This window comes from Giraffa tippelskirchi, chromosome 13, assembly GCF_054371585.1.
Source record: "Giraffa tippelskirchi isolate mGirTip1 chromosome 13, T2T-mGirTip1v1.2.pri, whole genome shotgun sequence".
Taxonomy (NCBI): domain Eukaryota; kingdom Metazoa; phylum Chordata; class Mammalia; order Artiodactyla; family Giraffidae; genus Giraffa; species Giraffa tippelskirchi.
Genome location: NC_137287.1, coordinates 36,090,564 through 36,115,539, shown reverse-complemented (window position 1 = coordinate 36,115,539; position 24,976 = coordinate 36,090,564). Strand labels below are relative to the sequence as shown.

General features: G+C 41.7%; 1 protein-coding gene and 1 non-coding gene across 6 annotated transcripts in view; both read left to right on the top strand.

Moving 5' to 3' along the window:
* Window positions 1-24,976, top strand: part of LOC145531678 (uncharacterized) — a 468,005-nt gene that overhangs the window by 8,131 nt on the left and 434,898 nt on the right. For 2 of the 5 annotated variants that reach the window (XR_014072653.1, XR_014072652.1), the window contains exon 2: window positions 2,293-2,363. The exons of 2 other annotated variants lie outside the window; for them this stretch is intronic. The gene's annotated coding sequence lies outside the window, so the exon portion shown is untranslated. Of the gene's footprint in view, window positions 1-486; window positions 658-2,292; window positions 2,364-24,976 lie in introns of all 5 variants that reach the window. One more of the 5 variants, XR_014072658.1, reaches the window with a different exon arrangement.
* TRNAE-CUC (transfer RNA glutamic acid (anticodon CUC)) lies at window positions 17,346-17,418 on the top strand. Its single transcript has one exon. It is a non-coding gene; the product is annotated as a tRNA-Glu (tRNA).

Here is a 24,976-nt window from a genome sequence, read left to right as displayed (position 1 = left end):
ATAAAGGTCAGTTTATATATATATATATGTCAAAATAGAGACATGCCAAAAGAGGTGTTTGGTGACTCAGGGACCACATTTGTGAAGCAGATACACATTTACCGGGGTGGGGGGGGATAAAAAAAATCAAATGTTAAATTGAGAGCAAAAGTCTCAATTTGTGGTGGATGATTTTGGCACGTCCAGAACAAGCCTCTGCTACTTTTCCTGTGGAAAATTGTGTGTGGGTCATATCTGGGCTTTATGTTCTGTTGATCAAGTGATGTTCTCTTCACATGAGAACTATGTTGTGGAATAACCTTGAATGATTTCTTTTTTAACTTTTTATTTTGGGGTGTAGCTGATTAACAATGTTGTGATAGTTGCCTTAAAATCATTTCTTGACCTCTGAATTCCTTTATCTGTAAAAGGATCATGATAATGCATGGAAAGTTCTTGGCAGAAAACCTGAATGTGTAATTGGTGTCCAATACTATGTGTGCCCAGTAATATCTCTCTGCCTCCTGTTGGACTCTTCTGCGACCCCACGGACTGTATCCTGCCAGCCTCCTCTGTCCATGGAATTTCCCAGGCAAGAAGACTGGAGTGGGTTGCCATTTGCTTCTCCAGGGGATCTTCCCCACCCAGGGATCGAACCCACATCTCCTACATTGGCAGGTGAACTCTTTACTGCTGAGCCACCTGGGAAGCCCAGAACATGTCTTAGGCCCAATTTACATAGAAGGGGAGTTTGGCAAGATTAAAGGGACCTTGATGATGCAGATTAGCAGTGTTGGTCTTCCATGGGTAGGTTCAGTAATGATTCCCCACAGCTTATTTGACTCATTGGGAAGCCCATCTCTATATTTACCTGTAAATATTTCTGTCTATATATTTCTATATGTATATATAAGTGTATTTATATATCTGTCATGTGTCTGTCTTGTGTCTGTACACATATAATACATACATTCAGTTTACTTTTGGGGGGATGGGGAGGGTGGCCGTGTGGCTTGTGGGATCTTAGTTCCAGGACCAGGAGTTGAACCTGGACCCTCGACAGGGAAAACACCAACTCCCTAACCACTGGACTGCCAGGGAATTCCCTAGTTTACTTTCCTGAAGTGCTAATTAACTGGTACAAGTTCATGAGCATTTCTTCCTTTGTCTTCCTAGGACTAAAAGAATTGTGCTAAGAAACGGGGCTGTTTCTTTCACTTCCCACCTCTAACACAGATGTGAGCCCTACTCCTTTATCCTTTTAGACTCAGTTAACCTGGGCCTGCTGGGTTTAGAACACTCTGCTGACACTTGAAGGATTGAAAAGAGACAGAAAATGGACTTAAACTTGATCTTTGTTGTCCCCTGGAGTCCATCAACTGTGTAGATTATACTGACTTGTGATTCCTTGATCGTTTGTAATTCATATTGTTCATTTTCTTTTTCTTAACCAATAAGATCTTTTGATCAACCAAAACACAATCAGAATTCCCCAAAGACTTTTATTGTAGTCATAAACTATGTTTAAAGAGCTATTTCTTCCAAGAGATTTAAAATGATTTCTTGTGTGTTTTTAGTAGAAATGCATTTTTCACTGAAAAAGTAACATGGCACTGTTACTAGGCCTCTAGTTGAAAATTATGAAGAAAAGAAAAATATTTACCATAATACAATCAGCATTAAATTTGTGGTGTATCCCTTTCCATGCATTCTTTAATTTATATGGCTTCTATCACAATCAATATGAATTTTTGATTTTTTAAAAAATGGAATATTGTCTCATAGGTACCTAGTGGTCTAGTTTCTCTAACCATAATTTAAAAAAACTCAAATACTTCCTTGAGTGTGTGTGTGTGTGTGTGTGTGTGTGTGTGTCTGTCTGTCTGTCTATATAAAACTATAAAATGTTGAATTGCTGTTCTGTTAGGGAGAATTATATTTTACTGTTTTTATTCTAAATAATGTTCCAATGAGCATTTTCCCCTTTATTTAAGATCCTTTCTTCAGACCAGATTCCTAGACAAGCAATTAACAGGATCATGGAAAAGAGAATATTTTACATGGCTGTTGATATATATATATTTCCAACTTGCTTTTCATACCAATTTATAAAACCACTAGCAAAGGATATAATTACTAGTTTCTCTAGTTCCCAACCCATCATGGATATTATAATTACTTTAACATTTTGCTAATAAGAACTATTTCATTGCTGCTTGATTTGAATTTCTCTGATTATCAGTAAGGTTACTTGAATATACTAAATCTCTGGGTAAATTTTCTTAATAGAGATCTGCCTTGTGTTTTAAACAGTTCAGCTGCCCAGATTATACTTGGAGAGCCACAACTTAAGGTTTCCTGCATCAAACAAAATGAAAACACAGGTGCGTTTTCCAAGATGGTTTATTATATAATATCAGTGACACTAATGTGTCACTCCAAATTTTTCTGTTATTCACTAGTATGAGCTTAAATGAAATATATGAGAATTAATTTACTTCCCTTATTCTCTGTAATAATGGGAATAGTGGTCCTTCTCTTTTGATGTTCCCTCTTGGCTTTCTAATAAGGAATTCCATGCACCAAATTCAAGATGCACAAAAGAGTATATAGTGAAAGACAAGGACTGACTTAAGATATACTGATATCAAGCAAGTTGTGTTCCAAATAGCAGACTGAACATCCTGATGGATATGTACGTTTCAGAGGGGAGAGATATTTCTTTTAAAAATACCAATGTGGATGCTATAAAATAACTCTTCTAAGTTCTTGCTGCCCACATGTGGCAAAACTGCAAGTTACCAAGTTGAAATTTCCAAGCTGCTTCTACTTCATCTTCTATAGATGGCTTCTATAGAGGCTGAGAAGCCAGTATTTTTTCTATCCTCAACTCTCTTAAAACTTTCTGGAGACAAAAACATGATGAAAAGGGTTGAACAACAATAGTATGCCTGTTTCCTTTCCTCCTTCTCCCTGCCCGGAACAGAGAAGTGATGACTGGAGCTGTGGCAATCATTTTCTGACCTTGAGGAAATGTGAAGGGAACCACAGATACACCACCTCTGCCACAGCAACCACCTTCTTCCAGATGAGATCTTCTCTAACTTGGTGCACATAAGAATCACTTGAAAGCTTTCATTAAAGCACAGGTTGCTTGTCCTTAGCTCCATACATTCTTGTTTAGTAAGTCTGAGATGGGATGTAAGACTTTGTGTTCTAATCAAAATTTCACACAGCGCTGATGCTCCTGGTCTACAGCCCACACTTGGAGAAGGAAGGTGCTAGACTTACATGAGAAAAATAAAGCCCTATTTTTCAAAGTCACTGCAATTGATGTTCGTTACACCCTAGGAAATATTAAATGGCTCACCTGCTAGGTCCAATTATTCCTGCTTTATGTGCACCATTTACTCTGAAAAGAGATGTGAAGGTCAGCATAGTGGCCTGTACATGAAGATGACAGCATTGGTCAGTGGACAAGCATGATCAGGAGTCTCCCACTTCAGGGACTTCTCTGGTGGTCTGATGGTTAAGACTCTGGGTTTCTATGGGGTGTGGGGTGGGGTGGGATGGATTCGATTCCCTAGTCAGGGAACTAGGATACCATCGTGTGGCGAGGTCAAAAGCAAAGGAGTCTCCCACTCCAGAAAGGTTGGCCTGTCCCCAGTCTCCTCCACATGCCTCTTCCCTCCTGGGAAGTGATGAGCTGTGGGAGGCAGAAAGTGGAAGAGTTTGAAAGGGATCTTAAAAATGGAAGGAATAAGACACAGCCCCATTGCCTGCTGTTGAGCTAGGGGAGTGTGGTGGAAAAAAAAAAAAAATTAGTGCGCTTGTTCTAAAAGCTTGGAACAAATACCTGCACATACCTTGATGTCCATAGGAACTCAGCCCACATCTCCTCTATCTCACCTCCTGGCTTGTCTTTGCAACAGACAGAGCTTGGTTGTGAAGCCCTTTCTCCAAGGATTAATTGAATCAAGATCAACCCTATCTGGAATGTACATTTAATACTTGGGGTGATGTCAGTAATATATGTAAGAGATTTTTATATTAGATAACTGCTCATTAAAAATCAGTCTTTTCCTCCAGGGTGTTAAAATAGAAAGTATTCACCTTTTGCAAATGAGGATAGTGAAATTTACTTTAACTGATGCTACAATGAAAACTGGAAGAAAGGGAATTGCTCACAATACAATATAACTCCACCAAATTTGCATAATTTAGGCATAAAATGTAATACCCTGCTCACACTCTTTTGTCTTGAATGAAATTGGTTTTCAAGTAATGTGTGGGGAATCATAACCAGCTTTAGCAAAATGGATAATGTCAGAAAGCGAAAGTTCCTATTAGCCTAGGAGGCATCGCTGGGTACGAATCCAGGGTACCACATTTCTGACCAAGTTTGTCTTGTGATTTTATGCGAAGGACTCTGAGGAACTAACTGAAACACATGGGCCATGCTCTTTGGATATTTTATGGAGTAATTAACCGTTTGAGATCTTAATACAATCTTTTTCTGAAATTCTTAGAATCATTGGGTGATCATTATACTGAGAATGTTAAAAATGACTTAAATTCCTGTAAGTTCTTCTTTCCAAAGAGTGCAAAAGTCTTCATGTAATGTAGTATTTCAGAGAAATTCTCAGTAATGTAGAGGGAAGCTTTTGAGGTATTTTCTACTAAACATACTAAAACTGAGGTTCAGAAAGGAATGCATCTCCCAAGGTCATCTGTGCGTGCATGCTAAGTTGCTTCAGTGGTGTTCGACTCTTTGTGACCCTGTAGACTAGCCCGCAAGGCTCCTCTGTCCATGGGATTCTCCAGGCCAAAGTACTGGAGTGGGCTGCCTTGCACTCCTCCAGGGGATCTTCCTGACCCAGGGATTGAACCCATGTCTCCTGCATTGGCAGGCGGGTTCTTTACCATGACCCACATGGAAAACTCTCATTTCATCAGCCCCCCTTTCAACTGTCTAAAGAATGACTCACTAAGAGTGCTAGCCTCCAAGACATTTTCTTCATTAACCTATTAAGTGGTTTGTATAAGGTGAAATGTTATCATTTTCTATTCACTTGTCAGCTGTGAGTCTTCACATTCACTTTTCTTATCTTTAACGTGGGAATGAGATAATCCTCCCGAGAGTTCAACAACTGAAAGAGTAATATGATATGATTATTGTCTCCTATGCCTGTCTGCTGTGGACACTCTCAGTTTTGAACCCCAGCCCTCCTCAAACCTGTGTCAATCCAGATACCCTAAAGGCTCTCTTAAAACATAGCCCCAGAGCTTTTAATATTTATGTGTCTTTGTTCATTCATTTGGCGGCGCTGTGTCTTAGTTGTGGCTCGTGGGGACTTCGCTCTTCACTGTGGCATCTTTAGTTGCTTCGTGTGGGATCTAGTCCCCTGACCATGGATGGAACCTGGGCCTCCTGCATTGGGAGCTCAGGGTCTTAGCCACTGGACTGCCAGGAGGGTCCCAGCCCCAGAACTTTTGGAATTTGAATTTTCCAGATGTTCTCAGGTGATGCTGACGGTGCTGGTCTGGGGACCATATTTTGAGAACCATTGTTCTCGCCATGTGCATTCTCCACTTTTCTGCTTTGGTTGGATATGACAATGTTTCTGTTTAAGAGAAAACAACAGTGACAAACTTTGGTTTCCCAGGATGTTTTGCAATTGGAGGTGGCCATGGAACGAATGGTTCATAAGTGAAGTCTGCAGATTGGGGTTGTTGTTTAGTTGCTCAGTCGTGTCCAACTCTTTGTGACACCATGGACTGTAGTCCCCCAGGCTCCTCTGCCCATGGGATTCTCCAGGCAAGAATACTGGAGTGGGTTGCCATTTCCTTCTCCAGGAAAGTCTGCCGGAAGCTTTACCAAGCTGGTGCAAGCCTCCTTGCCACCTCCCTTCCTCCTTCATGCTTTTCCTTGCCTGGAAGGAGTATTTATTCAGAAAATGGAGCAGCCTTCTCATGGCCACGAATCAGGAAACCACTTTGGGTAGGGGCATGGGAATATTAAAGAATCAATTCTTTTTTTTTTTTTTTAATTAGTTTATTTTCTATTTTTTAACTTTACAATATTGTATTTGTTTTGCCATGAATCCATCATGGGTGTACATGTTTCCCCCTTCCAGAACCCCCCTTCCACCTCCATCCCCATCCCATCCCTCCGGGTCATCCCGGTGCACCAGCCCCAAGTACCCTGTATCATGTGTTGAACCTGGACTGGCAATTCATTTCACATATGATAATTTACATGCTTCAATGCCATTCTCCCATGTCCTCCCACCCTGTCCCTCTCCCACAGAGTCCATAATACTGTTCTATTTATCTGTGTCTCTTTTGATGTCTCGCATACAGGGTTATCTTTACCGATTGACTAAATACCATATATATGTGTTAGTATACTGTATTGGTGTTTTTCTTTCTGGCTTTCTTCATTCTGTATAATAGGCTCCAGTTTCATCCACCTCATTAGAACTGTGAATCAATTCTTTTAAGAGTAGCTGCAGGAGCCACCTCCAAAGGTCTGTCTGTCTTGTGACACAGAATAGCTGTGTGGTTACCAATTGTAACAGTCCTTCACCAGTGTATTTGTCATGCATACACACAAACCTTTTGGACTGTCTGCTTAATATAAGCAGAGGTAAAGTGATTGGCATTTATTTTAAATGATGCATACATCTTTGCCCCACAGCTTTTCCAGGGCATGGGGAGATGTGACATGCAGAATAGATGCCTCTTTGGCCCATCCTAGTGACAGGCCAGGTTGTGCTGAAGCGTCAGCCTCTGAGAGGTAGTTAAGATAAATGACATCTCCTTACCTTTTACCCCAGAGACCAGAGTGTCATTCTCTAGCCTAAGAGGCCATTTGTAAAGCTCACAGAGTTGCCTTAGCTGCTAAACAGAGAACAAAAATCAAAAGCTAAGCTCTTTCTCCAAGGAAAATACATCGCCTTGGATGGTCTCCGTGCTCTCCTGTGATTCTAAAATACTTTCTTGGCTCAGACAGTAAAGAATCCCCCCGCAATGCAGGAGACCCAGGTTCAATCCCTGGGTTGGGAAGATCCCCTGGAGAAGGGAATTCCAGTATTCTTGCCTGGAGAATTCCATGAACAGAGGAGCCTGGAAGGCTACAGTCTTTGGGGTCACAAAGAGTCACACGTGACTAAGTGACTAGCACTTAGATGGTCTCCATGTTTTCTGGTGATTTCAACACACTTACGATGCACGAGATGTAGAGACCCCAGCTCTCCTGGTGCTGGGTCTTTAAGGACTTCCCTTCATCTTATTTTCCCTTCATGTAGGTCTCACTGGTTCCACCCTACCTTTCTCTCTGTGAGTCTGGAGATAAGACCAAGGGGACAGCTCCTTCTGGTGCTTGTAAGGGTTAAGTCATACAGACAAGAATGGATTTTGCTTTATGAGCAGCTATAAAAAGAGATAAGTTGTTATTTGCTTTTTTTGCATGTCTGAAAATGGAGCGTGAGCTAATCGTACTCTTCTGTAGAAGAGCCAGAAGAAATTTAATATGTATATGAATTTAATGCAAAATACGAACCCAAATGTAAATATTGGTTTCCTTCCAGATTTTCAAGACTTCATGGGAAAAAAAAAAACAGAAAGATTTTCTTTACTTGTAATTATTATGCTGAAGGAAAACATCCTTCCAGTGTTGAAAAAATGGATAGCTTTAATTATAGAATATATCCATTTTAAAGTTGGTGGTCTTTAAATTAAAAGTGGAAAATTTTCATCGGATTGAATATTGCCTGTAGCCTATTGCATGTTTTGGAGTATTATTTGATCCTATGAATATGATCTAAATCCTTATTTTAAAGAAAAACAAAAGACATGATTCTCCTTTGGTAGTTTAACACAACAAAAATTTCCCCTCTATTCAGTGTGCACTTGACTATGAATCTCCTTTTAAGTCAAGATTACACGTATATGATGGAAATAATACTAGGAAATTATAGATAATAATAAATATATTTTACCTTATCCACTCCACAAAAGACTTTATAATGGTGTTCAAATAGCTTTTCCCTTTGCAAAAACAAAATGCTAGGAGCATTGAGGAGATAAATTCAATAAATTAGTGATTGAAATGAGTCTTTTTAACCTTTAAAAATTAACAATAGTCACTGATATCTGTTGAACACTCACTAGGTACCTGGTACTTTATGTATATTAACTTGTTTAATAATTATAACAGTGTCAGAAAAATACTCTTATTGTTTCTACTCTACAGATAAGGGAATTGAAGCTTAACAAATGGACCTGATTGCACTGTCATTCGGTGGAAAGCTCAGAACTGAAGCTCAGGCTACCCCAGTCTAGAACTTTTCTTCTTAATATGAAGGTGAAAGTGTTAGTCACTCAGCCGTGTCCGATGCTTTGCGACCCCATGGACTGTAGCCTGCCAGGCTCCTCTGTCCACGGGATTCTCCAAGCAAGAAAACTGGAGTGGGTAGCCATTTCCCTTCTCCAGGGAACCTTCCCAACCCCAGGGATTGAACCTGGGTCTCCTGCATTTGCAGGCGGATTCTTTACTGTCTGAGCCACCAGGGAAGCCCTTCACCACTTTCCACTGGCTAGCGGAAGTGGGTGGAAGCTTAGGGAGGTCTGATGACAGAGCTGAGGTTAGACGTTTACTTTCTTTACTTCAACAATCAAAAGGGACTTTTATCTGCTTGATAGAGCAAATATCTTAGGTGCCACCATAAGGGAAGGACTGCACACCTGAGCCCCCTCCCCTGGCAGGTGTTACCCAAGGATATCCTTTGATGTGGACGTGACTAGGACAAAGAGACAGAACAAAAACATGAGGGTGAGATACTTCTAGAAAGGGCAGTGTTGATCATTCATTCACTGACGTGGTCCTGTGCTGACTTCCATCGAATGTTGGTGGAGGGGAAGCAGAGCTGGTCCTCTGACATTCTGGAGCATGCAGTCCAGGGAGGAGGAATAGTGAACTGGTAAAACTAGTGAATAGTTATATGAGCTACCACTCGTAGTCCACGCTGACCATAACATAGAGTATTAAGATAGAAACCAATGAGTGAGCATCTGTTTAGATAAGTTGGTGTGGAAGGATATTTTGGAACAGTAGTAATTAAAATTGAAATGTGAGACTTGGGAAGGATACAGCCATGCACAAAAGGTGGAACAGGTTTGCAGATGGAAATGTGGTATGGTGTAGTGGGGTGTGTGTGTGTGTGTGTGTTGTGGAAATATGAAGTTGTAAGTGGAGGTGTCCATGCTCAAACTCATTGATGAGACTCCCCTATGGCTCTTCTCATTTCCTTAAATGGAATTCTTAACAGGTCCCATAAACATGGAAGGAATTCTGCCCAGGTGCTCTACAAAGACAGGGAGGGTACCTGTTATAGGTGTAGTTTAAGAGGACTAGATGGGGAGTAAGACTTGACTTTTCCTCTTGGCTCTGAGGGTTTCCCTTGTGGCTCAGCTAGTAAAGAATCCACTTGCAATGCAGGAGACCTAGGTTCGATCCCTGGGTTGTGAAGATCCTTGGAGAAGGGAAAGGCTACCCACTCCAGTATTCTGGCCTGGAGAATTCCATGGGCTGTATAGTCCATGGAGTTGCAAAGAGTCGGACTTGGGTTTCCCTGGTGGCTCAGATGGTAAAGAATCTGCCTATAATGCAGGATTTGATCCCTGGGTCAGGAAGATACCCTAGAGAAGGGAATGGCTACCCACTCCAGTATTTTTGTCTGGAGAATTCCATGGACAGAAGTGGGCAACAGTCCATGGGGTCTGTTGTTTCCAACTCAACTGAGTGACTAACAACTGAGCAACTAACACTTTCATTTTTTTCACTTGGCTTTGACTCTTGTTCACTGTGTGTCTTTGGTGGGGGGGGGCACTCCACCCACCAGAATTTCTTTGCTTTGTCTTTAAACCTGGGTCACGGTGAAGTCAATTCCAATTGGTGGGTAAGTACTTTGTGGAAAAACGGGTTTGAGGCTACCTGTGATCTCTGTAGGCTGGAATTCTGCAATTGATTGGGGATGGCTGCCATGGGCTTAGAATGAGACAGTAGTGTGGTGTGTGTCGTGTATCTTGCAGTCTCTGATAGCCCTCCCATTTTCCATCATGATGTTTTCTGAGGATTTGACTGCTAATTGGAAAAGTTGTGTCGCTTTCTAGTTTTCTGTTCTGATTTTTAAACATGCACCCATGATTGAAAACAATCAAGGAGGGGACTAAATACATAAAAACAATGCCCTGCTCACTTGCTTCAAAGGGATCAAACAAAGCAAGTCAGGCACAGAGGGAAGTGAATATCTACGTCTCTCATTTGTAATATTATTAGTGTGATTAATGTGCAAAGACCAATATTTCCTGAAATTTGTAATTTGCCCTATTCCTTCGTGAGCTTTGTGTTTCCCAGAATAATCATGCTGATCCATTTCCTTAAAAATGTATTGAATGCCTAAGAGCTCATTTAGCAAGGGAGCAGTGTAATTGGACACAGTGGGGAAACAGCAGAGAAGCGGTTTGCTTCCCAAGGAGAGGAGAATGTGGTGAGAGTGCTGGCCGGATGGAATGTCACTCCAGGAGGGACCTCGTCTCCGTTTGGTGTCACTGAACAGAATGTGCAAAAGCTATTTATGGACTTAGGGCTGGAGGACAGCAGCTCATTCTCAGATGAGTGGAGGTCTCCCCTGGATTATAAAATGTTTGTTCTTTTGAGTGATGGGACCAAAGGGGGAGTAGAATGTTTTAGCCTCCCTCCCCACCCCACCCCCTGCCAAGACAATAGCTTTCTGGCAATCCTGATAGTTTTACCACTGGATTTCATCTTCATGAAATTTTGGTGTATGTGTGTGTGTGATCGTTTCTACCCACTTTGCCACTTATGTAGCCATTTAAAAAACATCTCTATTAATGGCTTCCCTGGTGGCACAGTTGTAAAGAATCCTCCTGCCAATGCAGGAGACACGGGTTCGACCCCTGATCGGGGCAGATCCCACTTGCTGCAGAACAACAAAGGCAGTGCGCACAACTATTGAGCCTGTGCACTAGAGCCCGGGAACTGCAGCTACTGAACCCAGGAGCCGTAGAGCCCATGCTCCGCAAGAAGACAAGCCCCCAAAATGAGAAGCCTGAGCACTGCAGCTAGAGAGTAGACCCTGCTTGTTGCAGCTACAGAAAAGCCCATGCAGTCACGAAGACCCAGCACAGCCAAAAATAAGATTATATATATATAAAAAACCCATCTCTAGCTTATCTTTGAGACTGGCTGTCTTGTTATGCAGGCATCCAGAAAAGCATTCCTATAACTTCAGCTTTAGAAACTGGAACAAAAGGAGGGAGATCAGAGTCCTCAGGTCGAAACCCATTTGATGTTCACCCTCTGTGATGTATCCATGTGCCTTTGTGCTTCTGTGTTTCCCTCCATCCTGTGCTCTCTCCTTTTCCAAAATAATTTCTTAATGCGGTGACTTCGGGGTCTTGTTCAGAGCCGCTTCTAGCTGGATTGGTATGAAGCAGCTGAGACTGGTCAACCTGTTCGATGCTAATAACCATGGGGTAGGACTTCTGCATATTCATCAGCGACAGGGAATGAGGCTTTGGAAAATCTCAGTTCGATCTGGGCAGCCATGCTGCACAAACCTAGGGGGCACCATGCCTGTTGAATTCTACAGAGCTTGCTTGGCATATGCAGGGACCTGATCTAGACCTGCCAGGGAAATCACATTGCTTATTGAGGCGGGGGAGAGAGTGAGGCAGAGGGAGGCTGCTGGAAAGTAGGGATGGGCCAAATGAAGAAGTACAGTATGGGTCTTGTTGAATCTGGGTTTTATCCTAAATTCACCTGACATCAGCGGCATTTCAGAGAAGTCCCTTCAGCCACAGCTTAGAAGATGAGTTGGAAAAAGCCCAAGCTGGGGAGAAGACAAAGTAAAAGAGTTGATTGAAATAAGATCTTCTTTCCATCAACTTTTATTTGGCACCAAACCACTATCCCCCCCTGGAGTGCATGATGGCAGTGAAGTCCTGAGAACCCCTGCTCCCCACTTGTTCCAAGTTCCCCATGTGGCTACCACGTAATCTGGTTATGTCACACCGTGCTAAAGCCTTCAGGATTTTGGAGTTCACTTTGCTCTTCAGAAGGAGACAGAGATCCTTAAAGTGGCCAGCAGGGCCTTGTGGTGCCTGCCAGGCTCCTCTGTCCATGGGATTCTCCAGGCAAGAATACTGGAGTGGGTTACTGTTTCCTCCTCCAGGGGATCTTCCCAACCCAAGGATCAAACCCATGTCTCCTACATTGGCAGGTGGGTTCTTTACCACTGAGCCACCAGGGAAGCCCATCTGAAGAATAAGTATGTTCTACCTGAGTGACTGAGTAGATGGTGGCTTCATAAACTTAGATCAGAATCACTGATGGAAAAGACGGTTGGAAAGGAGTAGAAACAGGGAACGCCTTTCTGGTGAAGGAATAGTCTTGCATCCTGATTTGGGTTGTGGCTACATGAATCGATATGGGGCATGAATCTATACATAGGATAAATTTTCGTAGAACTTCACACACACACACACACACACACTCCTGAGTAATGTCTACTTGGACCCAAATCTCTGTGTCTGTCACTGCATTCCATTTTATGGCTAAGCAAACTCAACTCTAACCATTACACATGCAAAAGGAATGACTTATCCAGGGCATTCCTCAGCCAAGTGAAATGTCTTAAGAGTGCTTGGGATTTTGTTTTTGTTCTGCCTGAACCATAATAATGACAGTCATTAAAATCTTAATGGCAGGGGTGTTTTTTATTATAAACACACCTTCCTATAGATTTTGTTAGGTATTTACTCTTTGTTATCTTGCTAAAACAGAAGGGTGTTGTATTGAGAAGGGGAATTCAGGAAATTACAATGTTAGAAGACCAAAGTACACCTTGCTTTCCTTGTGGAAGAAGTTTGTGAAAAAGAGAATGGACAGTGCTGTTTTATTTTCTTTTTAAATTTATTTATTTGGTTGCGTCAGATCTTAGTAGCGGTTCAGTTCAGTTCAGTGGCTCAGTTGTGTCCGACTCTTTGTGACCCCATGAACCGCAGCACACCAGGCCTTCCTGTCCATCACCAACTCCTGGAGTCCACCCAAACCCATGTCCACTGAGTCGGTGATGCCATCCAACCATCTCATCCTCTGTCATCCCCTTCTCCTCCTGCCTTCTAACTTTCCCAGCATCAGGGTCTTTTCAAATGAGTCGCCTTTTTGCATCAGGTGGCCAAAGTATTGGAGTTCAGCTTGAACATCTGTCCTTCCAATGAACACCCAGGACTGATCTCCTTTAGGATGGACTGGTTGGATTTCCTTGCAGTCCAAGGGACTCTCAAGAGTCTTCTCCAACACCACAGTTCAAAAGCATCAATTCTTCAGTGCTCAGCTTTCTTTACAGTCCAGCTCTCACATCCATACATGACCACTGGAAAAACCGTAGCCTTGACTATATGGACCTTTGTGGACAAAGTAATGTCTCTGCTTTTTAATATGCTGTCTATGTTGGTCATAACTTTCCTTCCAAGGAGTAAGCATCTTTTAATTTCATGGCTGCAGTCACTATCTGCAGTGATTTTGGAGCCCAGAAAATTAAAGTCAGCCATTGTTTCCACTGTTTCCCCATCTGTTTGCCATGAAGTGATGGGGCCAGATACCATGATCTTAGTTTTCTGAATGTTGAGTTTTAAGCCAACTTTTTCACTCTCCTCTTTCACCTTCATCAAGAGGCTCTTTAGTTCTTCTTCACTTTCTGCCATAAGGCTGGTGTCATTTGCATATCTGAGGTTATTGATATTTCTCCTGGCAATCTTGATTCCAGTTTGTGCTTCCTCCAGCCCAGCGTTTCTCATGATGTACTCTGCATATAAGTTAAATAAGCAGGGTGACAATATACAGCCTTGACGTACTCCTTTTCCTATTTGGAACCAGTCTGTTGTTCCATGTCCAGTTCTAACTGTTGCTTCCTGACCTGCATACAGGTTTCTCAAGAGGCAGGTCAGGTGGTCTGCTATTCCCATCTCTTTCAGAATTTTCCACAGTTTATTGTGATCCACACAGTCAAAGGCTTTGGCATAGTCAATAAAGCAGAAATAGATGTTTTTCTGGAACTCTCTTGCTTTTTTGATGATCCAGCGGATGCTGGCAATTTGATCTCTGGTTCCTCTGCCTTTTCTAAAACCAGCTTGAACATCTGGAAGTTCATGGTTCATGTATTGCTGAAGCCTGGCTTGGAGAATTTTGAGCATTACTTTACTAGCGTGTGAGATGAGTGCAGTTGTGCACAGGATCTTCATTGCGTGTATGCGTGTGTGTACATGCCGCACCTTCTGAAGCAATCGTCTTGATGGACACTTGGGTGTTTCCATGTCCTAGCTGTTGTAGTAGTGCTGCTGTACAGGCTGAAGTGTGTAAATCTTTCTGAATTAGAGTTTTCATTTTTTCCCCCAGATATATACCCAGAAGTGGGATTGCTGGATCATATGGTAGCTAGTTTTAGTTTCTTAAGGAACCTCCATACTGTTTTCCACAGTCATCTTGTTTTTTGCTTTGATGTTCAGTCTACCCTGGCAAACTTAAGAGTCTCTGTAAACTCTGCTTCAGGGTAATTTCTCTGGACCCCCACAGCGCCAAGCACAGTGCCTTAGGGAGAGCACACACTAGTAAATACCTGTCACATAAGTGAAAGATTTATAATGAATGCCTGTCCCATGACAGAAAGATTTATGCAGTCCACCTGTTAAGAATAAATTACTCTTCTCCTCCTGACTCAAAAAATTTTTTTCTTTCTGCAAATTGGAATAATAAACATTTTTTCTCCTTGTAACAAAAATATGTCCATGAGTGATCTCTGTGGGTGCTAGTTTTCTCAGGGCCCACTAAGATGGTTCTGCAGCTTCTCTCAAAGTAACCATTGGCTCCCACCCCTGGACGGGCTCCAGCCTTGAAGTGGGGATGGGAGAACCATGTGAGTGCTGAGTGGCTTCACACAGGATGTTGGAGTGAGGATCTCCCCTTCTTATGCCTCCTGGAGGCTTAGAACCCTCGCTCAAGCCTGGAAAGCTTTTAGATCTCATACTTTGTCTAGGAGCACAGAGAACTTCAACCCAGACCTTCCCCCGAGGTAAACCTTGCTAGACTACCAGTGTGCATGCTAAGTTGCTTTAATCGTGGTCAACTCTTTGCAACCTTATGGACTTTAGCCCTCCAGGCTCCTCTGTCCCTGGGATTCTCCAGGCAAGAATGCTGGAGTGGGCTGCCATGCTCTCCTCCAGGGATCTTCCTCACCCAGGCGTCGGACAGTGTCTCTTGCGTCTCTTTTTCTGCATTGGCAGGCAGATACTTGACCACTAGCACCACTTGGGAAGCCAGACCACCTGAAGTTCCCCTCAGTTACTATGACTTCATTTGTTGTAATTTTTCAGCTAAAAATGCCACTCCTGTAGGAAGGGGCTTCACATGCCAGAGCACCAGGGTCCTAGGTATTTACAACTCAGTCTCATTTGGGCTTTTTATTCCAAGTGGTCAAACTCCTACTCTTTCTTGAAGCACCCGACTTTTGTGGGCAAAAATATGTAGACAAATGCAGCTGGTCCTTTCTCATTTTACTTTCGTACCCCATGTTCTCAATGTGTCCATGGTGCTCATGACATCACACATCCTGATGCTTATCCTAGATTCCACAGCACAGAAGACCTTCCTTCTGACCCCCTCGCCTGACCCATCCTTCCCTTTCCACAGTGAAGCTTCTTGATATAAATGTGTGCACAGCACCTGACATCACTACTTGTCCTCCTGGGAAGCAGAAGCAAATCTCAACAGCTTGAATGCAAACAATGAAGAGAAATCCCCATACCCACCTCCACTGGGACAGATTTAAAAAAAAAAAAAAACACAAGAAGGAAATCTACATTCAAACTATGGACTATCAGCATGTCCAGTGAAGCCATGTCTTCGCGAAGCTGTGTCTTTTGTTTTCTAAAGTGGGTTTAGCACCCAAATCACTGCAGATGGTGACTGGAGCCATGAAATTAAAAGACACTTGCTCCTTGGAAGAAAAGTTATGACCAACCTAGACAGTGTATTAAAAAGCAGAGACATTACTTTGCCAACAAAGGTCCGTCTAGTCAATGCTATGGTTTTTCCAGTAGTCATGTATGGATGTGAGAGTTGGACTATAAAGAAAGCTGAGCACTGAAGAATTGATGCTTTTGAACTGTGGTGTTGGAGAAGACTCTTGAGAGTCCCTTGGACTGCAAGGAGATCCAACCAGTCCAATCCTAAAGGAAGTCAGTCCTGAATATTCATTGGGAAGACTAATGTTGAAGCTGAAACTCCACCTGATGTGAAGAACTGACTCATTGGAGAAGACCCTGATGCTGGGAAAGAGAAAGATTGAAGGCAAGAGGAGAAGGGGATGAAAGAGGATGAGATGGTTGGATGGCATCACCGACTCAATGGACATGAGTTTGATTAAGCTCCAGGAGTTGGTGATGGACAGGTAAGCCTGGCGTGCTGCAGTCTGTGGGATCGCAGAGAGTCGGACATGACAGAGTGACTGAACTGAACTCACATAAGGACTATTAGAATGTTGCTGGCAGAACTGTTACTGTCCACATGGGTGGTAGATTTTTAAAATGTGGAAGATCAAGCATACTGTTGTGAAGATTGAACATCACTTTATAAGTGTGTCCACGGTAGTTAATAAATTGTCAAAAATAATAAGACTTCTGCCAAGAATAGAAGCTATAAATAGAAAAAAAAAATCAGAGGAAACTGCTGTGAATTTTTTTTTGAAAGAGAATTTCCCTTGTAAATAATTTCTATGAGGAATACACAGCCCTTCAGTGGTCAAATCTACATTCCTAGCTCCTGAAGTGAACAGTCTCTGAATTAGAATGCTCCCAAAGATGCGGAGTTAAATAGAGACGCAGCTACAGGGTGGCCATTACTTAAGTAACTTAATGAACACTGATACGGAGGAAATAAATCAAATGCAAACAATCAACACCAATCAAGGAAGCTGAGCATTTCAGGCACTTAAAATGTATTAAATGAGTGTTTCAATCACAGTGGGTACTTTTTCACAAACTGTCTTAATCAGCTAGCATCGTTTCCACCAAAGTGGCCCTTGCATGTAAATATGGTGATCTGAAAAAAGCCGGTCCATTCCCAGGCAAACACCATTAGGAATGGAAATTCTGCCAGGCGTTTTCACTGATAGGATAAACAACAGCAGATGCACTGGGAAAGGTCAGTGAAAATCAAGTTTAGGAAAAAGGCATGGAATAATATTTTGCACGTGGTTACAAAGATAAGAATTTCAAGGATTTCCCTGATGGTCCAGTGGCTATGACTCTGCACTCTCAATGCAGGGGGTCCAGGTTCAATCCCTGGTCAGGCAACTAGACCCCACATGCCACAGCTAAGAGTTTGCAGGCTGCAGCTAATGATCCCACATGCCACAGCTAAGACCTGGCACAGCCAAATAAATAAATGTCACTACTAAAAAGAATGAAACCAACATAGCAGTGTAGTGATATTAAGAGCATTTTTCTAAAACCTGAACCCATAAACAGGTGACTATTTTAGAAAAATAAGAATTTCAAACATAGAATAAAATTTAAGGTCTCATTCCAGGTGACCAGTTGACCTTTTAGCAGCAACCATTTTTGGCTTCTTATGTATTTTTCCATGAAAGTTCCAGTCATATAGAAGTTCTTTATATGTGCATCTTTATTTGTATATTTATTGTGTTATATGTGTGTATAATTATCAGAATATAGTACTTAGTACCTAAAGTACAGTATGCTTTTAAGTATATAAACCATACATATATAGTTTATATTTCTTTATGATTTCATGAAATATATGTGTATGTGTGTGTGTGTGTATATATATATATATGTGTATATATATATATATATATATATATATATATATAGGTGTGTATGTTTATGTTTATCACCAACTCAATAGTCATGAACTTGAGCAAACTCTGGGAGATAGTAGAGGACAGGGAAGCCAGGTGTGCTGCAGTCCATGGGGTCACAAAGAGTTGGACATGACTCAGTGATTGAACAATAATGATTTATATGTGTGTTTATATACACACACACACACACACACATATATATATACAACACACACACACACACACACACACACATATATATATATATATATATACATGGTTTGTTTAAATAAGAGTAAACTCAACTCACTGTTTTATACCTTACTCTTGATATTTAATGACACATCATGAAGATCTTCCTGTATCCTCCTGTATCAGTTCAGTCGCTCAGTCATGTCTGACTCTTTGCTACCCTATGAACTGCAGCACGCCAGGCTTCCCTGTCCATCATCAACTCCTGGAGTTTATTCAAACTCATGTCCATCAAGTCGGTGATGCCATCCAACCATCTCACCCTCTGTTATCCCCTTCTCCTCCTGCCTTCAATCTTGCCCAGCATCAGGGTATTTTCCAATGAGTCAGTTCTTCACATCAGGTGGCCAAAGTATTGGAGTTTCAGCTTCAGCATCAGCCCTCCAGTCAGCCTGTATAGGTCTATTGCATTCTGCTTAAGGTTTATGTCGTATTTTATTGTATGAGTTCATCATTATTTATATAACCATTCCCTTATAAGGCAGTTAGATTATGTCCAGTGTGGGGAACTACAGTTCCTAAACACACACAAATACATATACACACATTCAAATATAGAGTTGGAATTACTTGGGATTTTAAAGGCCAAATACTTCGATTCCAAGTATATATTCCGTTTCCAGATATACCCCTCCACACACATACATATTCCTATGTTCCACTTTACATGTAATATTCTGTCTAATTCTCATTTAAGTATTAGTATTGCATCTGTTTTACAGACTGTGAATCAGAGAATCAGAGGGGGTTAAGTAATTTGCCAGAGTTCACCCAGATAATAAACACATGACCCTTCTTTTAAACCCAGGTTTCCTTTTAGTTTTGACTTGATTCATCTTTAATCACTGTACTGCAGTTTGAATTTTTGATCAATGTGAAAAGTGTCATAATTGTATACTTTTCAAAGAATGTGTATAACCCACCTCAAATTCAAAATTACGTGTAATCCAGACCCGACCCAGCAGGGCATCCCACACACTGACCTCAAAAATGACTCAGGGAGGAGTATCTGGTCTAGGCAGACCATTGAAACACGATTCAGAATTTTCTGGGGGATATAGCATCATCTTGATTTGCCTGGTTTAGAAATTGTGAGGATGGGAGATGGCATCATGGAGATGGTACCGTGATGAGAGATGCTGCCAGTTCCCCAGATGGGACATAATCTAACTGCCTTACAAGGGAATGGTTATATAAATGATGATGAGGATGGTACAGGGATGTTGAGAAAATCTGGATGAAAACATACAGACACCTGTGTTTGAGCTGCATCCACCACTGGGTGTTTCACTTATTACACAAGACAGTAACACCTTCTTCCCAGCCATCTTAATGCACTTTGGGTAGGGTTTTCTTGTACTTTGTCTCTTAGAGCCCTGACTTATGTAGACTTCTCTCATTCAGTTATCAGTGTGTTCATATATGTACTCACCTTTACTAATATCTTTGGAAATTACATTTTCAATATAGAATAAATAATATTTGTCTTGCCATCATCCTTTCTAATCTGCCCTCTGCTCTCCTTTCAGTTATATCACTAGGGCTCCCATTTGGCTATGTCCCCTCTCTTTATCAAAAATTGTTGGTGGCCTGTCAGCTTCTGCAGAATGAAATCTCTCTGTTTTAGCTTGGTATTCAAGGCCTGTGGATATCTGGTCAACCCAGTCTTCATGTTTCAGAGCCCCTACTCTCCTCGAGTGTTGCCTGTTGCAGAGAGATCAGAGAATTCACTGTCCGTCCCAAAGATGACATGTGTCTTCATGACTTTATGCCTTTGCTGTGCTGTTTCCTCCTTCATGAGTTACTTTTTTCCCCAGCCTGTCTTAGCGTATTCCGGTCTCCTCCTTTAAAGTGAATGATCACTTTTCAGGAGATCTGGAGCCTTTAATACCTCTGACAGAATGATATTTATTATATTAGATCAAAGTTAGTCATTCATATGTCTTCTTCATGCCCTTGTTTGAGGGTCCCCCGGCAGCAACTGTGTCTTCATCTGTGAGTCTCTAGGGTGCAGAACATTGCCGAATCAGAGCAGAAGCTAATGCATGTGAATGAACTGACAGATAAATGAATGATTGGATGAACAATGCATATTTTACTCTTTCTTTTTTTAAACAGCTGGCTTTTATTTATTTTTAACTTTTTTATTTTGTATTGAGGTATAGCTGATTAATAAACCATGTTGTGATAGTTTCAGGTGAACAGTGAAGGGACTCAGCTGTAGTATACATGTATCCATTCTTCCCCAAACCCTCTTTCTATCCAGGCTGCCAGATAATGTTGAGCAGAGTTCACTGAACTCTACAGTAGGTCCTTGCTGGTTATGCATTTTAAATATAGCAGTGGGTACCTGTCCATCCCAAACTCCGTAACTATCCCTTCCCCCCGTCCTTCCCACTACCAACCATAAATTCGTTCTCTAAGTCTATGAGTCTTTTTCTGTTTATTCTCTATTTTAAGTCAGTCACATGGGTTTATGAATATAAGCAAAAATGATTGCTTTACTTTTTTTTCTTATTTGTACTATTTTGCAGATTTTCAGTCTTTCAACTGCCATGAGGATTCTTTAATGTGACTAGACCCTAAATACCTTGCCAGATACATTTACCTTGAGGATATTGATGATGGCCTTTATGGTTATTTGAGATCGCTCTAAGGCTGTGTGTATGCATCAATTACTTCATTTTTCATTTATCTGTTTGTTGACTTTTATTAAACACTTCATAGAGTCCAGACCTTGGTCCAGGCCACAGCTGGCCAAAGACAACAAAAGTGTGCATTCTACCTCTAGGAATAACACAGTCTCTAGCCCAGCTCTTTTATAATTGGATCTCTTTGCTGCCCTCCACACACAAATAATAATCACTACTTATTAATAACCTTCTGTGTGCTAACAGTCATGTGGGTACTTTATGTATACTCATGATGACTCTCTTAACAGCTCGAAGAGTTCCTTATTTCATGGAGGAAGAAACAGAAGCTCAGAAGCTATAGTGTCTTGACTGAGAACTCAGCAGTGGAGCTGGAATTTGAACCATAATTTGTTGATGTCAGTGCCACTACCTTATAATGCCTTTCCATGTTCATGTTCTTCTTTCAACCAGACCTCTTGACATGGAATTTCTTTTTCCCTTAGACAAATTTTTAAGCTCTCCCAAGCCCACTCAGAAGATTATTTTAATGAAAATATTCTGCTTTCCATGACTTCTTTCCTTTCTAACTTATTTTATCTTTCTTAGATGTACTTTTCCATATCCATATTTTTGGTATCTGTATAATTAGAAGTATTTTAATTGCAAGCAACAAAAACCTATTTCATACTACTTTTAACAAAGGGAAGTACAGATATCTAAGTGACCTCAGACTATATTAGATAGGATTTGGGAAGATTGTGTGTTAGCCTACAAAGTTTAATTGAAAGCAAATGGAGAAGAGGGCACAGAGGATGAGATGGTTGGATAGCAACACCAACTCAGTGGACATGAATTTGGGCAAACTCTGAGAGATGGTGAGGGACAGGGAGGCCTGGCATACTGCAGTTCATGAGATCGCAAAGAGCTGGGCATGACTTAGGGACTGAACAACAACAACAACAACATCTAATAAGTGAATTCAGGAGTGAAGGTATCAGAGACTGGACCCCAAGATTTGTGGCTGGAGCCAGTGGCCCAATACTGAGAAGATATTCGCTTTTTGTGCTCATCTTGTACCTCCGCTTGTCTCTGCCTCTTGGTGGATGGGCAATTTCTGACGATAAACTTCCCCTAAACAGCCAGGAAAGAATGAGGAGCAAATCCAACATTTTATCTTTTGAGCATCATGATATCTGCCTTCCCCCAAAATGTGGGCCAGAAAAATCCCTGAAAATAACCTCCATTGACTTGGCTTTGAACTTGTCCTTCTCTGGACCTTTGATGCTGGAGAGGAGAGTGGTGTTGTACTTGACAGCCCTGTGATGACATCATGGGTTGAAGTCATTGGCCAAAAGCAAGAGGGGTGATCCTGCCAGCAGAGAGGACGTGAGAAAATATGCTGGGAACCAAAATATTAGATGCCGTAGTCCATGACAGAAGGAAGCGTCAGAGTTTGTACTAATATAGTTATGTGGACAGCAGGTAGAGGGCAATTGTCCCAGTCTGTCAGAACTGCCTTAGTTTATGTCTCCTCCTGGAATCCTGTCCAGGACAGCACTTGTCACTCTCAAAAAATATCCAGGTTAGATGATATATGATGTTGCCATGCTAACAATCTGGTACAATATGTGAAATTGTGGTTGTCTTGGGAAACTCAGTGAATGGTCTTTATTCCCTTGTCCCCAGGATCATTCTGGACATATAACAGTCCCCCAGTCTTCCATGGTTTGAGGAGTAACTTAAGACTATTGAACCAAGCCATTGTCTGGAGTCAGATGGGAACTTCTCTAGTTTCAATTCTGATAGATAGTTGGCTACTTAGGTGATCTGGAGCCATCAAAACACCTGTCTGAGCCTCACCTTTAAAACAGTAGAATTATCAGATGCCACATCTCCTTCACAAAAGTGTTAACAAGAGGAAATTTGCTGATGCTTTGAATTGTACAGTTCTGTCCTAGTTGTAGTAGTAAGATTAACAGCCACCATAAAATTTGAGTGTTCATCTACCTAGACATCTTGCCAAAGTCTTTGCATGAATTACCTCTTCTTGTCAACAGAACAGCCCTATTAGTATCTGTATTACAGATGAGAACACTGGAGCACAGAAGTGTGCCTGAAGTCATGGGGCTAAGGCTGGATAAAGGTCAGATTCAAACGTGGACCAAGACTGTTCGCCATTGGGCAGAGCTGAATTACTTTCAGATAGAGAGGGGGTGTGTGTGTGTGTGAGTGAAAGAGAGAATTTTCTTTCCCAATTCTCCCTTATTCCACTGACTCGGCTCAGAGGAAGTCAGCGGCCACATAATCCTGAGGAGTCACTGTCCCCCAAGATGGCAGAGCAGACCCGCACTGCTTAATGGCTCTGGGATGATCCCATATTGAGGGACGTCCATCCCTTTGTTCTCTGACATTGATGTTACTGTCAGTTGACAGCGAGCTTTATCATCAATCCGTTCAAGTACAAAAGGCCACTGTTCGGAAACTGTCATTAAAAGCAGTCTCTCTCTTTTTAAAAGCAATCTCTCCTTTTATACCTTCCATAATAGAAGCCAGTGTACCAGAAAAGACTGACCTTAAGTTGAGCCTGTTTAGTTTTTTTCTTTTTTAAGAAAAGACCTAGAATAGGTTGTGTTTTTAATGTATTTAAGATTGGAGGCACAGAATTAGAATGGGGCTGGAGGTAGAAGAAAACAGAAGGCAGGGTGGAGAGAAGAGTGGTGGCCTTGGGTTTTCTTTGCTTTTGGATAATGGGCATTTCTCGTTAAATCAACTCAGTCTATTTCACAACCTGTCCCCTGGTGATGTATGTACTCTTTGGACAGGGCTGTGGGCTGCCTAAAGATCTCTTTTAGCCATAGGACATGAGTATAAATAAGCTTTATGTAGTTACAGCTGCTAAGAGAGAGTGTGGATAGCGTGTCTTCTAAAAGGACAGGGCAGTGTGTGGATTGTTACGGGGACGTGGGGAAGGAGAGAAGAGAGACGATCCCAAAGGGAGAGACTGGGTGAGTTCTACTGAACAAAATTCCCCCATGATCTTTATCACTTTTTAACAGTCCTTTGGGGAGGTGATTTTATTTTAATTGAAAAAAATAGAGATATTTGTGGTTGAAAAGTGGCTCGGCATGGAAGTTAAGAACACGAGTTTTGCAACCAGGCATCCCAGGTTCAGATTTAGCCTTTGTCATGTATGTGCATCACACAACTAGCAGGCAAGTTGCTTAACCTCTCTGTGCCTCTCTCCATGGCAATGACCATGCACGTTAGCTGGGAAGATGAAATGACAGGACATGACATGTGGAAAGAGTTTAGAGGAGAACTTGGCTGATCGTGAGGGCTCAGCCAACATTTATTCATTTTTATGCATTTTATTTTTCAAAATTAGTTTATTACTTTATTTTTATTTTTTTATTTTTTGACTATGTGGTGTGGCCTGTGGGATCTTACTTCCCTGACCAAGCATCCAACCTGTGCCCCCTACATTAGAAGCGTGGAGTCCTAACCACTGGACACCCAGGGAAGTCTCCAACATTTGTTCTGCTTATTCATTCTTATCCTGTGTCCTTCTTATTATTAATATTTATTATTTGTTCTTATTTATGGGTACATGGACATAAATAAGGCCATAGACAAAAATAAAAAATTGACTCTTTCACACTTTGAGTGTGCAATGAAGGAGGCCCAGTTGGGATTTAATTGTTGGTAGGAGACTGCTTATTGTTGTTGTTGAGTGACTAAGTCATGTCTGACTCTTAGCGACCTCATGAACTGCAGCACACCAGGCTTCCCTATCCTTCACTATCTCCAAGAATTTGCTCAAATTCATGTCCATTGAGTCAGTGATGCTATCAAACCATTTCATCCTGTGCCACCCCCTTCTCCTCCTGCCCTCAATCCTTCCCAGCTTCAGGATCTTTTCCAATGACTCAGATCTTTGTATCAGGTGGCCAAAGTATTGGAGCTTCAGCTTCAGCATCAGTCCTTCCAGTGAATATTCAGGGTTGATTTCCTTTTAGGATTGACTGGTATGATCTCCTTGTGAGGAGGGAGCATTTGAATAGAGACCAAACAGATAAGAGGGAATCAGTTGTAGGTCAAGCATTCTCATGAAAGGAAACAGAAGGTGCCTAGGTTCTGAGGAAAGAAAAGAGATTGGTGTGTTGG